A 12,930-nucleotide genomic window follows, 5' to 3' on the forward strand; every position below is an offset into this window, starting at 1 on the left:
GAGGTTGGGCTGGTTTTTCTTGGATTCTTCCGGAACTGGTTGTTTTCTGCTGAGTCAGCACCAGGTCAGCTGTGAAGGTGTTCTGTTCCTTCATGGTGTTCTTTCTTTAAAGAAGATCATTGGGGATCTTCTCTGAGGTCTGGCTGTGTTTCCTCTTTGGCCCAGACCCCGGTGGTAGAGCAGATATCTACGGTAGCTCACTCTGCCAAGGTCTTCATCACACTTGCACATATTTCTGATTTATTCGCATTTTGTGGTAACAAAGGACAACTTGGTTTCCCTTTGCATAAACAAGTGTTGTCAGCAGGATCCTTTGATGGGTGGTACCAGAGGAAGTTAGGGAGCAATAGCCCTCCACGTATGGTATGTGTGTTTGGAGGATACACAATAAATCAAAGCAAAAGCCTCTGCCTTTGAAGGTCCCCCAACTTACCTGAAGGTTTCTAAAGTTACCCTTCACTCTCCAGGCTGAGGGAGGGGGGAATGAAGACAAATGCCAACCTGTGTGCACCTTCCTTCTCTCTCTGTCTCTCCTCTTTCCTTTCCCTCATTTTCCTAGATCTAAATGTGACTAGTTTATCTTTTGCTTCCATTTTGTAATGGTCCTCTTAGTTCTCACTCCAGCTTCAGGGCTAGTCAATCATGAAAGGAATTCTACAGATTGTTTTGCCTGACTCAGCCTTTCCGCATTAAGTGGCGGCTAGTGGAATTTGTAAAATACTGTCTTTCGCAAAAAGTCATTTCCTAAACCTATTCTCTTACTCCCACATGCTGTCTGTTGCAAATATTGTTGGTACTCTTTTCTCTCTCTCTCTCTCTCTCTCTCTCTGTGGGTCTCTCATTCTCTCGCTCTCTCTCTCCCTAAAGAGCCATTTTAGCCATTTTTTTTTTCTTCCCTAATCTGGGTTCCTTTCTAAGGCTTATCTTTCAACGTCTACTTTAGATCCTGACCTTCTTACCCATTCACGGGCTGGCACTCTCCTCTCTTCATCATTCATTTTTCTGCTTACTGGGACATTCAAATCAATGTGTAAAAATGAGGTTAACTTCCTATCTTTAAAAATCGTTCTCTTTACCTCAGTTTCCCCCCTATGCCAATGCCCCAGTCCATTGCTTGGTACAATTTTCAGTAAAACTTCTCCAAGGAGTTCTTCATTCTGCGTCTAACCCCTCTCTCCTCCATTCTCTCCTAAGTTAGCCTTTGGCCCCACATCTTCACTAGGATTCTCTTTCTTTTCACAGAAAAATCCCTTTTCAAGGTCTTCAGTTACTTTCTTAGTGCTAAATTCAATTTTCAGTGATCAGTCACTGCCTAACTTGATTTATCAACAGCACTTGGCATCATTACTCCTCTTCTGTGATTTTTTTCGTGTGGTTTCCAGGCTCCCATACTCCCTAAGGTTCCCTTCCACCTCACTAATTCCTCCTTCTCAGAAGTTTTTCTGTGTCTGCCCTTCCTCTCTGACCTCTTGATACTGAAGTGCCTCAGGGCTCCATCTCTAATCCTCTTCTCTATACTCACTCCTCTGGGAATCTCATCCAATCTCCTTGTTTAAATGCCATACATATGACAGTAACTCTTTAAATTATATTTTAAGCCTAGACCTCTGGAATTAATTCAATGCTTATATAACCAGAATTTAATATCTAAGCTTAATGTTTCTGTTGGGTGAAATCCAGAGCCTGCCCTTCACCATCTCATGTGAGGACAACTCTAGCCTATTAGTTGCTCAAACCAAAATCTTGGCATCAGCCTGTGACTTTCCTGTTGCTCCTACGTACAGCATTCTGTCTGCTACGAAATTCCACTGGCTTTATCGCCGAGGTATTTGTAGAATCCAGCCACTCCTCCACATCCTTATTGCTACCACCCTGGTAAAAGCCACCGTTATCTTTTCTTGAGTTATTGTGATGGTTTCCTGTTGCTAAACCCTTTGTCCACAGTACAGCCTATTCTCATTAAACAAGACAGAATGATTGTTTAAAGTGTCAATTATTTTACTGCTTTTTTCAACATCCTGAAAAAGCTCCAATTTTAGAGTTCTAAATTTTGAAAGTTCTTTTTTTTTTAAAGAGTTTATTTATTCATTTGAGACTCAGAGAGAGAGAGAGAGAGAGAGAGAGAGAACGCATGAGCAGGGGGAGAGGCCGAGGGAGAGGGGGAAGCAGACTCCCTGCTGAGCAAGGAGCCCGATGCGGCACTCGATCCCGGGACCCTGGGATCATGACCTGAGCCGAAGGCAGATGCTTAACCATCTGGGCCACCCAGGCGCCCAAAAATTTGTAAAGTTCCTAGAGTGGGCAAGGCCCTCCGTCACCTGTCCCCCTCCTTGCCTCCGCTCACTCAGTTTGCTGTGGCTGCTGAACCTCCTCAGACACTCCTTCAATTTGCCAAATATGCTTTTACTTTCTAACACTTGCTTAGGCTATTCCTTCTGCTTAAACGTCTCTTCTCCCAAATATCTACATGAATAATTCCCTCTCTTTCAAATCTTTATTTCCAAAATTACGTGCTGACTGAGGCCTTCCCTGACCAGGCTACTTAAGATATCAACCTGCTTACCACTCAGTGTTCACATATTCCTAATGCCTCTTGCACTATTCTGTCTTTTTTCTTTCTTTCTTTTTTTTTTTAAATTTTTTATTTATTCATTTGACAGAAAGAGAGAGCACAGCAGAGGGGAGGGGCAGAGGCAGAGGGAGAAGCAGGCTCTCCGCTGAGCAGGGAGCCCGATGCGGGACTCGATCCCAGGACCCTGGGATCATGACCTGAGCCAAATGCAGACACTTACTTGCCTGAGCCACCCAGGCGCCCCTATTCTTTATTTTTTTCATTGCATTTTAACCTTCTAACATACTAGGGCAGAGACTCTTAGTGTTCATCAAATGGCTCTGCTCTGCTCTAGGTTTCCCAGCTTCCATTGCACAGGGACATGTGAGCTGATTTGGCCAGTCATATTTAAGCAGAAGTAATACATGTCATTTCTTAGTTAAGGCAATTTTTCTTCCTCTGTTTTTCTCTTCTTTTACCTTTTCATATAGTGACTTTAGATGTCCCATTTCCAGATAGGATAGTCACAAGACAGATGAGGGCACCCAGCATAGAACAGACTATAATATGGGGGAAAATAAACCTTTCCTGGTTAAGCATTTGAGGTATTGGGGTATTTAGTGTTAATTTCTCATATTAATTCTGCAACATATGTATTATGTTTATTTTTTGTCTTCTCGGCTAGAATATAAATACCATCATGATGAGTTTATTTGTCTCTTTCATTCACTGATTTATTCCAAGTCCCTAGGTCAGTACCTGGCAAATAGTAGACACTCAGTAAGTATTTGTAGAATGTGTGAAAGAGCTAGAAAAATCCGTGATTTTTGTGTTCTTTCTTCTTTGCTCTGAACAAGCTCTAAGTATCTTTTTTCCAACTAGCTCATGCAGTTTTATTTCATGTAGTCATTTGATTAAGTGGGGTCTTCTGGAGGTGATTAGGATATTTGAAATGGGATGCAGGGGACAAGGGATCCACAGGTAATTTTAGCTTCCTTCATCTCTTCCCGTCATGAACATAAAGACGCTATCAGCACAGTATAAGCACAGCAGTTGAGAACGGGCCACAGACCTTGCGTTTGTAAACTGACCACAGGTAAATATCCAAGAGAATTTTGTACTTCAAATTAGATGATCTCTTGCAGCAAACTCTGCTTCCCAATTTGTAGTATTGTACACATAGGTGAAATCGAAATACATGTATAAAATTCTATCAAAACAGCACAAGGTTTTATTGTTAGGTTTGCCCTGCAGTCACCGTGAACATGTTGGCTCCCTGCAAGGGGCACTAACTGCAACATCAGCTTCGCTTCCAGCTAAGACGCAGCCGCACCTTCCATACTTTGGCAAGTCTCAGACATTAATGGTGGGAAGTTGACTTGAGTGGGAGGCTGTTACTGAGCGCACACTCTCATGAACTTTTCAACTCTGAAGACCGAGGTCTTTATGAGGCCATTATAGAATAAAACATCTCTATCCTTCTGTTCCCTTAACAACATGGACTTTATAGCAAAAGAGCACTACTATGGTTATTACGAGTAGTGTTAAAGTCACCAGATTAGGCCCATGATGGAGTCACTCATGCTAAGCTACATGTCAGCAAACCACAACTTAACTAAATTCCTGTGCCGGCTCTCTCCGAAAAGGAAGGCCCAGGTCAACCGATCAGCATTTGCCTGCTCAACACAAGTTGCCTGACTCGGCTCTAAGCCTCCCCTTTGCTCCATACAGGGGAAATAACCCAGCTTTGACCAGTCAGCAGATGCCCAATGCAACTTCCTTGCTTCTGCTCACTTTGGTCTACAAGAATCTCTCATCTTGGGATGAGAGCTCTTTGGGACTCCTTTTTATCTGCTAGACTGAATGTTGCCCAATTCATGAATCGCTGAATAAAGTCCATCATGTCTTTAAAATTTACTCAGTTGAATTTTGTTCTTTAGCAGTGGGGACAATACCTTGTCTATAATTGCATAATACATTATAAAGCGCTTTTATATATACGGTCACTTTGATCATTGAACAGGGGCCCAACACTGTCTATGCAACATGGTCAGCACATAATAATATTCATTGAAGAAATGAATAAATAGACTTTTTTAAAGATAAACCTTCAACATAGATTCCAGGTGAAAAAAAGGAATCTATGTTTTGCCTTCAGATCTTCTGTTTCATCATCTAGGGTCACCTCCCTCCCTCCTTCCCTTCCCTTCCCTTTCCTTTCGCCTGCCTGCCTTCCTGCCTTCCTTCTAATTAGGATATCTTTAATACCAAAGACCCCTAAACAAACTATTAGGAATGATTATGGCATATGTAGTGGGATAGACAGAATTTAAATTTATTTTTGCTATTACTATCATCGCTGCTGTAGTTTCTTCTATCAGGAGGCAGAAGTCATCTCAAGTAGAATTTCTTTGTTCTGGGAAGAATTCCCTGAGTGGCATCTCTTAAGTTGTGTAGATGTCAAAAAAGAACAACTAATTGCTCTTAAGGAGTGATATTATATTACCTTTTTCTTTATGTATTTAAAAATTCTCCTTATGTATTTAAAAATTCTCCTTATGTATTTAAAAATTCTCCTTTGGGACAAAGTAGCCAATTTGCTCTTGAAAGGAAGAGAAATGAGCCCTTCAGTCTTCTTTTTCTTTTTGAAATTCACTGCACTTAACCAGTGACGAGTAGATGTTTTGGCCTCAGACTGATTCCAAGAAAAGTACAAGACCCTCCAGAGGGGACTCACTATGAAAGCAGACAGCCACCATCTGCATTGTTACCTGGGCTCACCTAAGGATCTTGCCTGCCATGAGCGCCCCACCTGTCATGAGTGTCCTGAGAGTAGGAAGCCACTTCATATTAACTTCCTGGCTTGGAGGGAGGCCTTAGGAAACTAAGTGAATTTAAAATAGTGTAAGCTTGGGAATGACAGAAGAACCACATACCAATAGGCCCAGTAGTCAACATGTAGGCATTTGAAACCGGTCTTTCTTACTCTGGTTACCAAAAGGCTAATGCCAGATGTGACTGGAAGGTTGGCTGAGTCTACAGAGAAAATATTACATGTGAGAAGAGAGAACCTATCCAGGAAAGTGGGAGTCCAAGTGAGAAAGTGGGATCCTCTTACAGCCATGAGCTAAGGGGAGGTCTTTGTACCTCCTAGCTAATAAATGTTGAATTGTAAAAGAATTTACTGGAAACTTGTTGAATTGCTTCATACAATCTACCAGTGAGCATATAAATGAGAAGACTGTAGCAACTCTCTTCCTGTAGTTAATGGAGGTGACTCTTAATTAACCGAGTGGTTTGTCAGCTGTTGCAGACTGGCTCACGTCCTTTTGCAACATAGATATTAAAAAGAATTTAATGATCATAATTGTACTAAACAGTCAGGAAGAAAAGTACAGGTTATTGTTATTGTGGAATCTAACCTGGTATGTGAATCGGGGAAAATTTTCCTGAGGAAGCGAGGTCATGGAATTAGTTTGGTAGAGAGGTGAAGGTAGTACTTCATGCTGAAGATTCTGAGAGTTTAAGAAAAGTCATGGATTTCTGGAGTGAGGAGTTCTGGAAAGGCTATGAGAGAGGGCTGGAGAGCCATAGTAGGGATTTCTGGCTTTATCCAAAGAGACAAGGAAGGCCAGGTGACCCTGGTTAATTACATTTTAAAGAAATATTATTTTTTCATGAAAAAAATAAATTGGCTATAATGGGGCAAAGAAGTGTGTGTGTGTGTGTGTGTGTGTGTGTGTGTGTGTGTGAGAACTAAGAACTAGGCAAAGAGTAGATGAATGGATGAGTCCAGTTGGGGTTATTACTAAAATTCAGGCAGAATTCTTAGAAGCTTGAACCAACAGTCATGCTATAGGTTAAAAAGAGATGGATGGGTTAGAGATAAATACTTAGAAAAATCTTTGGAGATTAGTGATTTGATGGAATTTAGGCAGGGATTTTTAAAAAGAATGCTTCTAAGGTATTCCTCTCTAGTCCTATCAAAATAGAGATTGAATATTAAAACTGGAAAAGACATCATGGACTATTTGGCACAAATATCTCTTTAATTATAGAGAAGCTTACACAGCCCATCAGACTCTCCCTGTAGTGGGTTAGTTAATGTCAGAATTTAGACATGAACCAAAGTCACCTGCTGTTTGCGTTACATTTCCTCAGCTCAATGGAATAGCATTTTCCCTTCCCACACACAAATATCCCCTTATGGATACTAAATAATTTTCTAAATGTACATGCAAAAGCACACTGGAGTATTTTCAACAATAAAGTCCTAACATTTTTTCTTCTTTGTTTCTTCTGAAAATGTTGGATGTTTCCCAGTAAATGATGACTGATTGGGCCATTAGACTATAGTTTACAACTATTCACATAAATGGCACATATGGATTTAAATGCTCTACTAAAAAGCCAGCTCTCAACTTATTGGGTGTCACTTAGATCTAGTATCTGAAATCTAAAAAAGTCATACTGCATGTGCATGTAATTTGACAAAGATATCACATAGATTTTAACCAGCGTTTAGTCTAACTGATCCTAGTTTCCATCTTTTGGGAAAATCTGCAGCATTGCAGAAACTCAGATGTTGTTATCGCTAAAACTTTAGTATATCCATCCTGCTACACTAAATAAATGCCAAGAACTTTAGAATTCTTTTTTGGATAATTCAGGCTCAATACAATCTACTACAAGTTTAATCAAGGGAAACCAAGGGAAAAATGAAATAGATGTTGCTATTCAAATGGCAGCATTTAGGTAAAGGACTGCATAAACATGGACATTTAATTTTATTGAAATTTAAATGAGTTTACTACTCATTGGATATAAGGTCTGTTAATTAAGGCGTGAGTGCCTTGTAAATCCTGGATGAGTGCATATTTGCCACATCCAGTTGTGGCTGACAACAGTCCTTTGTACAAAATGGAGAATAAATCTAAACCAATTAAGATACTGTATGTGTAATTATGAATATTGTAAATGAAATGAGGTGACGATGGATTGTGCATTTTAACATTTGTTCGAAGAAACTATGTTGCATTAATTCTTGGTAACTCTTTGCTGATTGTCACACTCCACTAGATAATATGCTAATAACTAATCATCTTTTGGACAGGTTAGTATAGCCTCCAATAAAGAGGTATTATGTAAAATCATATGTAAATCTGGTCTTTGTTCACAGTCTTTATTTATTTATTTATTTATTTGAGAGAGCACAAGCAGGGGAGCAACAGGGGGAGAGGGAGAAGCAGGCTCCCCACTGAGCAGGGAGCCCGATGTGGGGCTCGATCCCAGGACCCTGGGATCATGACCTGAAGCTGAAGGCAGATACTTAACTGAGCCACACAGGTGTCCCCGTTCACAACCATTGATGATGATTTTAGGGAGTATATTCTTCAAGGTGGTGTGTTAGAAGGACTTTTGGGATGCTAAAATTATTAACACGTAACCTTTGTATCAGAGAACTGACAATCTTGTCGGGAGGCAGACACAGAAATGAGTTATGATAAATGAGATTATAATCAAAAGGTACCGAGAGCGCAAAGGGGGTAGCAATTCATTCTAACATGGGGGGTTATGGACATTCTTGAGCTGGATTTTCAAAGATGGAAGGCATATCTCAGATGGCGAAGGACATTTAAATGATGACAACTTTCTTAAATCACCTTTTAAGAAAAGCAAAAGAGTACTTCTTGAGAGGAAATCCAAGTTGTCTAGGTAACTTAGATGATGTTAGAAAAGGTTATCTAGAATTTGCAAAAAAGGCAAAAGGATCACTACTTGTTTTCCCAATATTGTAACAGAATGTAGTCTTATTTTTTAAAAAATATTTTATTTATTTATTTGACAGAGAGAGAGACAGCAAGAGAGGGAACGCAGTGGGGGCGGGGGGAGAGGGAGAAGGAGAAGCAGGCCTCCCGCCCAGCAGGGAGCCTGATGCGGGGCACGATCCCAGGACCCTGGGATCATGACCTGAGCCAAAGGCAGACACTCAAGGACTGAGCCACCCAGGTGACCCTTATTTAATTCTTTAATGGTTGTACCTCTGTTTTGACTGTTTACAATTTTTAGGGGTGAGCCTTTGTAAAATTATATGTTGTTAATGTGTAGACTTTATCCTGTAGGGGTGCAGAAGATTTCTGTTCCATCGAAAGATGACTCTGAAACTTCTGGTATTATTATACGGGGGGGCACGAAACAAGTCTTTCCAATTCTGCTTTGAACCAGCTTCACCATCCTGCTGGTTTTCTCATTAATGAGTTAAATATATCCTCAATGTCTTTATTCTATACTTGAAAGATACTCATATTTTTAATTTATAGAAATTATAGTTTGATAAAACATACACTGGAATTCATAATTTTTTTAAAGATTTTATTTATTTATTTGACAGAGAGAGAGAGAAAGAGCACAAGCAGGGAGAGGGGCAGAGGGAGAGGGAGAAGCAGTCTCCTCGCTGAGCAGGGAGCCCGATGTGGGTCTCAATCCCAGGACCCTGGGATCATGACTTGAGCTGAAGGCAGACGCTTAACTGACTGAGCCACCCAGGTGCCCCTAGAATTCATCATCTTAAAGCCATTTCTCCATTTTATGTAGGAGTTGGTGTCATCCCACCAACCAGAGGGGAGGTTGGCCTTCCTCCTCTACCCTTTTAACTTCCCTGGCTTTCTGGAGAAACCTCAGAGAAATGATCAGCCCTTCATTAGACTTGATAGGACCCTTCTGTTTATAGAAGTGTCCCAGATAAAGAGGTGAAGCAGGTCCCAGTACCATATTAAGTTACTTATGAAGGGGAGAGGGTGAACAAGTAAGTGGGTTTCAGAACTTCCTTTCTTTGGTTGGACTGTCCTCTGCAAAGCATGTCCCATTTGTTGGCTTGAGAAATCAAAATGGAGAACTATTTAAAAGGCTCATCTGTGTTGCTTCAGCTCTATTTTTTTTTTTTTTTCTTCCCCAGAAATATCTGGAGCTAGGGCAAAAGTATGGACTTTTTTTTAGCTCTGTTTAAAATATCTTTATGAATTGAGAATATCATCCATTTCTTAGGAGAAAAGAGATGGTACGAGGAAAGTCTCTTATGAGCTGATGAAGAACAAAAATGGTCTTCCAGTCATCTTGTCCGAGACATGGAAACTTCTCAGGACTTCGCTTTACTACTGCCTTCCATTCCCTCTAAAAAAAAGAAAAGATGCTTTGATTGAATGTTCACCCTGGGCATGGACTATTTAAGCATTGTATTAGATGTGTACACATACTTCATTTTATCTTCAGACATAGCTTGTGAGGGCTATATCATTTTTTGGAAATGATATACTACCTATCTTGGTTTTGCATAATGTATTTCTTCATGAAGTGGTTTTTCAGGAAAGACTCATCAGTGACCTTATCCAAGGCTGCACCCTATGGGTTAGTTCACATTCCGCACATTTTCTACCTTCTATTGTGACCTCAGAAGTGAGACAGTCTGAAGTCTGGGTATAAGTCTAGATATAAGCATAGCCTTTTCTCATTTAAAAAAAAAAAATCCCGAACAAGGAAGTCCAATATTTTAATGGGAAACCATGCAAAAATTTTTATTACATGATGGGTGTGCATTGAAATTCTCCCCATTACTACTTTCTCCTTTTTCTCCCAGACTTCTCTTTGCTATTCAAAGCAACAATTTGCTCAGGGCACATTTTATTAGCATTTGGGTTGATAATGTACAGTATGCAAATTGGATATGAGAGCTGCTGTTGCAAAAAAAAAAAAAGCCAATCTAATTTAGGAATCTGATCTCTATTTGCAATTACTTACCCATGTCACTGCTGCCCAACATACATCCTTGGGCCAGATGCATGATGCCCTGCTGAGTATCATAATATTCAGTTGTTAGTTTTATGCTCTGTTCTAGCATGGGGGAAGAATGGCCGAGGCCACCCACAGCAGAAGACAGCCTTCCCCTGCGAATGGTAAGAGAAGTCTTTCTAAGGCAACTATACTGACTTGAGAACTTGAATATTTATGCTACAAAGGAAGGCAACCATAAATTTACATTTTTAACAGCCAGACTATAGTAGGGATGGGAAGGAAGAATAGTAATTTTTAAAAAAGGCATTGGACAATATAATGATTCTTTGTGAAATCTGGCCCAACTTGAATAGATAATTGTTGAAAATAGAAGTTCCTTTGCTCCTAATTAAACCAAGAGTGGTTCTTAACACTAGTTGTTCTTAACTCCATTGTTAAGCAAATTTGTTCAGGGTTTACAGCTATTATTGTAGCAATGCCTTATTTATCTGACTGTCAGGGATGAGCTACTCCACGTAAGTGAATTTCACAGATAACTTAAGCATGCAACCTCAAGTGCATAAACCTTAAATAAAAGGACAATTTTGGTGAAAACACACCTAAAATGCATTATGGACCATTTGCTATCTTAAATAGTATATTTAAAATAATTAATACTTTTTCTTAATATAGTCAGCATTTCCCCCGAACTATCACATGGGACCACATGGCGGTCTGGCAGGAAATGAGAATGCAGTTATAGTAATTGCAATAAATACTCTCTTTGCCTCAAACTTCCATTCGCGATTGCAGGATTCTCCCCCTACCGCCCTAATGATGTCTAGAAGTACCTAAGGGTGAGTCCTGTGTTCTTAGGGAAAGGGGACAGTTCTTTTCAAATACCCCGTGATCTCTTCTTCGGATCCTGCTCTCTTGAGTGATGTGGACGCACGGAAACTCCTCAACTCTGTCACTGCCACGGGTCCTGCCACCAAGGACATCTGTATCTGTCCTCTGACATGGTCATCTATAACTCTCCAACTGTTCTGCACTGAATGAAGATGTCACCAAGGTGATTGTTGCCTCCTGATACTTCGGGGCCGGCCACTGCTTCTGCCCCCCATGATGAAGTGAGGCCCATCGTACCCTTTCCCCTGGGGAACTTGCTGACTCCGGTGCCATTCCCCGGGAGGTCTGCCATCTCCTCTGGGGCAGGGTCACATATCTGAAGCTGCTGTGTACAAGGAGGGAGGACATCTCCCCTCACTTTTGAATTATTTTGCTCCTAAGAACTCACAGAAATTTTGTGTGGAAACAGGTCCCTCATTTCTTAATTGCAGCCTCACGATTCCTTAGGAATGGACAAGTTCCTGGCAATCTGGCTAAAGGATAATATGAGTAACAGATACTTTGGGGTGCCCCGAGTACTCTTTTCTGTAGGCTGCTCTAAGATTGTTCTTTAAAATAGATCACCTGTGGGTAACTCACCAGCCCTTCTGATATGCCCACACATGGCTGAATCTCAGTGGGAACACAATTTAGGCTCAAGGCACTATGGAAACACCTGAGAGTTGCTATTATTATGACAAATTAGCTTTTTACTGGGTAGCTAAATAGTAGTTAGAGCCCGACTTCCTCATTACCAGGCTGTCAACTGTAAGTGTGGCTGCCCCAGAGTCCTTCCCCTCTAATTGCCTGTTTTCAATCTATTATGATTTGACAACACAGCTAACCAAGGTTGGTGGTCCTTTACTGAAACATGAATCTATAAAGTATGATGAAAGATCTTATTGCAGGAGTTTTCAACATTTTTGAGATCATGCAATTTTTAGCAGCATATGCCAAGCGATCAAAAGTCTTTCAAAAACAGTTTTAAAGGTTAGGTTTAATTACAACACAAATAGTACTTCAGTATACACCTTACAAAATACTAACAATTATCACTCTGTTATCTTGGACCCATTTAAACACATTGTCACTGTATTGTTTTTTGTTTTTTTGTTTTTGTTTTTTTTTACTCTGGTCTCTCATAGTTCGTCATATTCTGGTAAACATAAGACTTTTCTTTGAAACATGTAGTTTTAGATAGCTCAAATTCATGGCACAGGACCTGCTCAGCTCAGTCTGCTGTATGAAAGACATCTCTAAGGCAGTATGATGATGACCCAGTAAGACCAAAATGTGGTTTGGGCTTCCTGAAGAGAGCCGCACCAGTGTGCCACACAGCACACCGATTGAGAACCAGGCTGCTGCCTTTTTTTTTTTTTTTTTTTTTTTAAGTACCAGGCTCTCCTCCAGCTCGTGGGGCATGGACATAAGTGTTGTGCATCTGTCCCCGTGGTTTCTCCTCCTCAGAGGCCTGATCTACATATGTTCACTTTCTAGGCATGCTGAAAAGTTGCCCTACATTTTGTCTCTGGATAAATACTATGTCTCTAGACTACCTAATACCTAAGATCTCTTTGAACCCAAACAGTTCGTGTGATAAACTGCCCTTGGAGCTCTACACTCATTTCCAGGCCCTGCGTTTTTAATAAAGTTGCTCCCTGCCCTTCCTACTAGCCTGTCCTCAACCTTTCTTCTGCTGGCTCTGTTGCGGTTTTTGGCAATAA

This window comes from Zalophus californianus, chromosome 12 (genome assembly GCF_009762305.2).
Source record: "Zalophus californianus isolate mZalCal1 chromosome 12, mZalCal1.pri.v2, whole genome shotgun sequence".
In the NCBI taxonomy this organism is placed as follows: Eukaryota; Metazoa; Chordata; class Mammalia; order Carnivora; family Otariidae; genus Zalophus; species Zalophus californianus.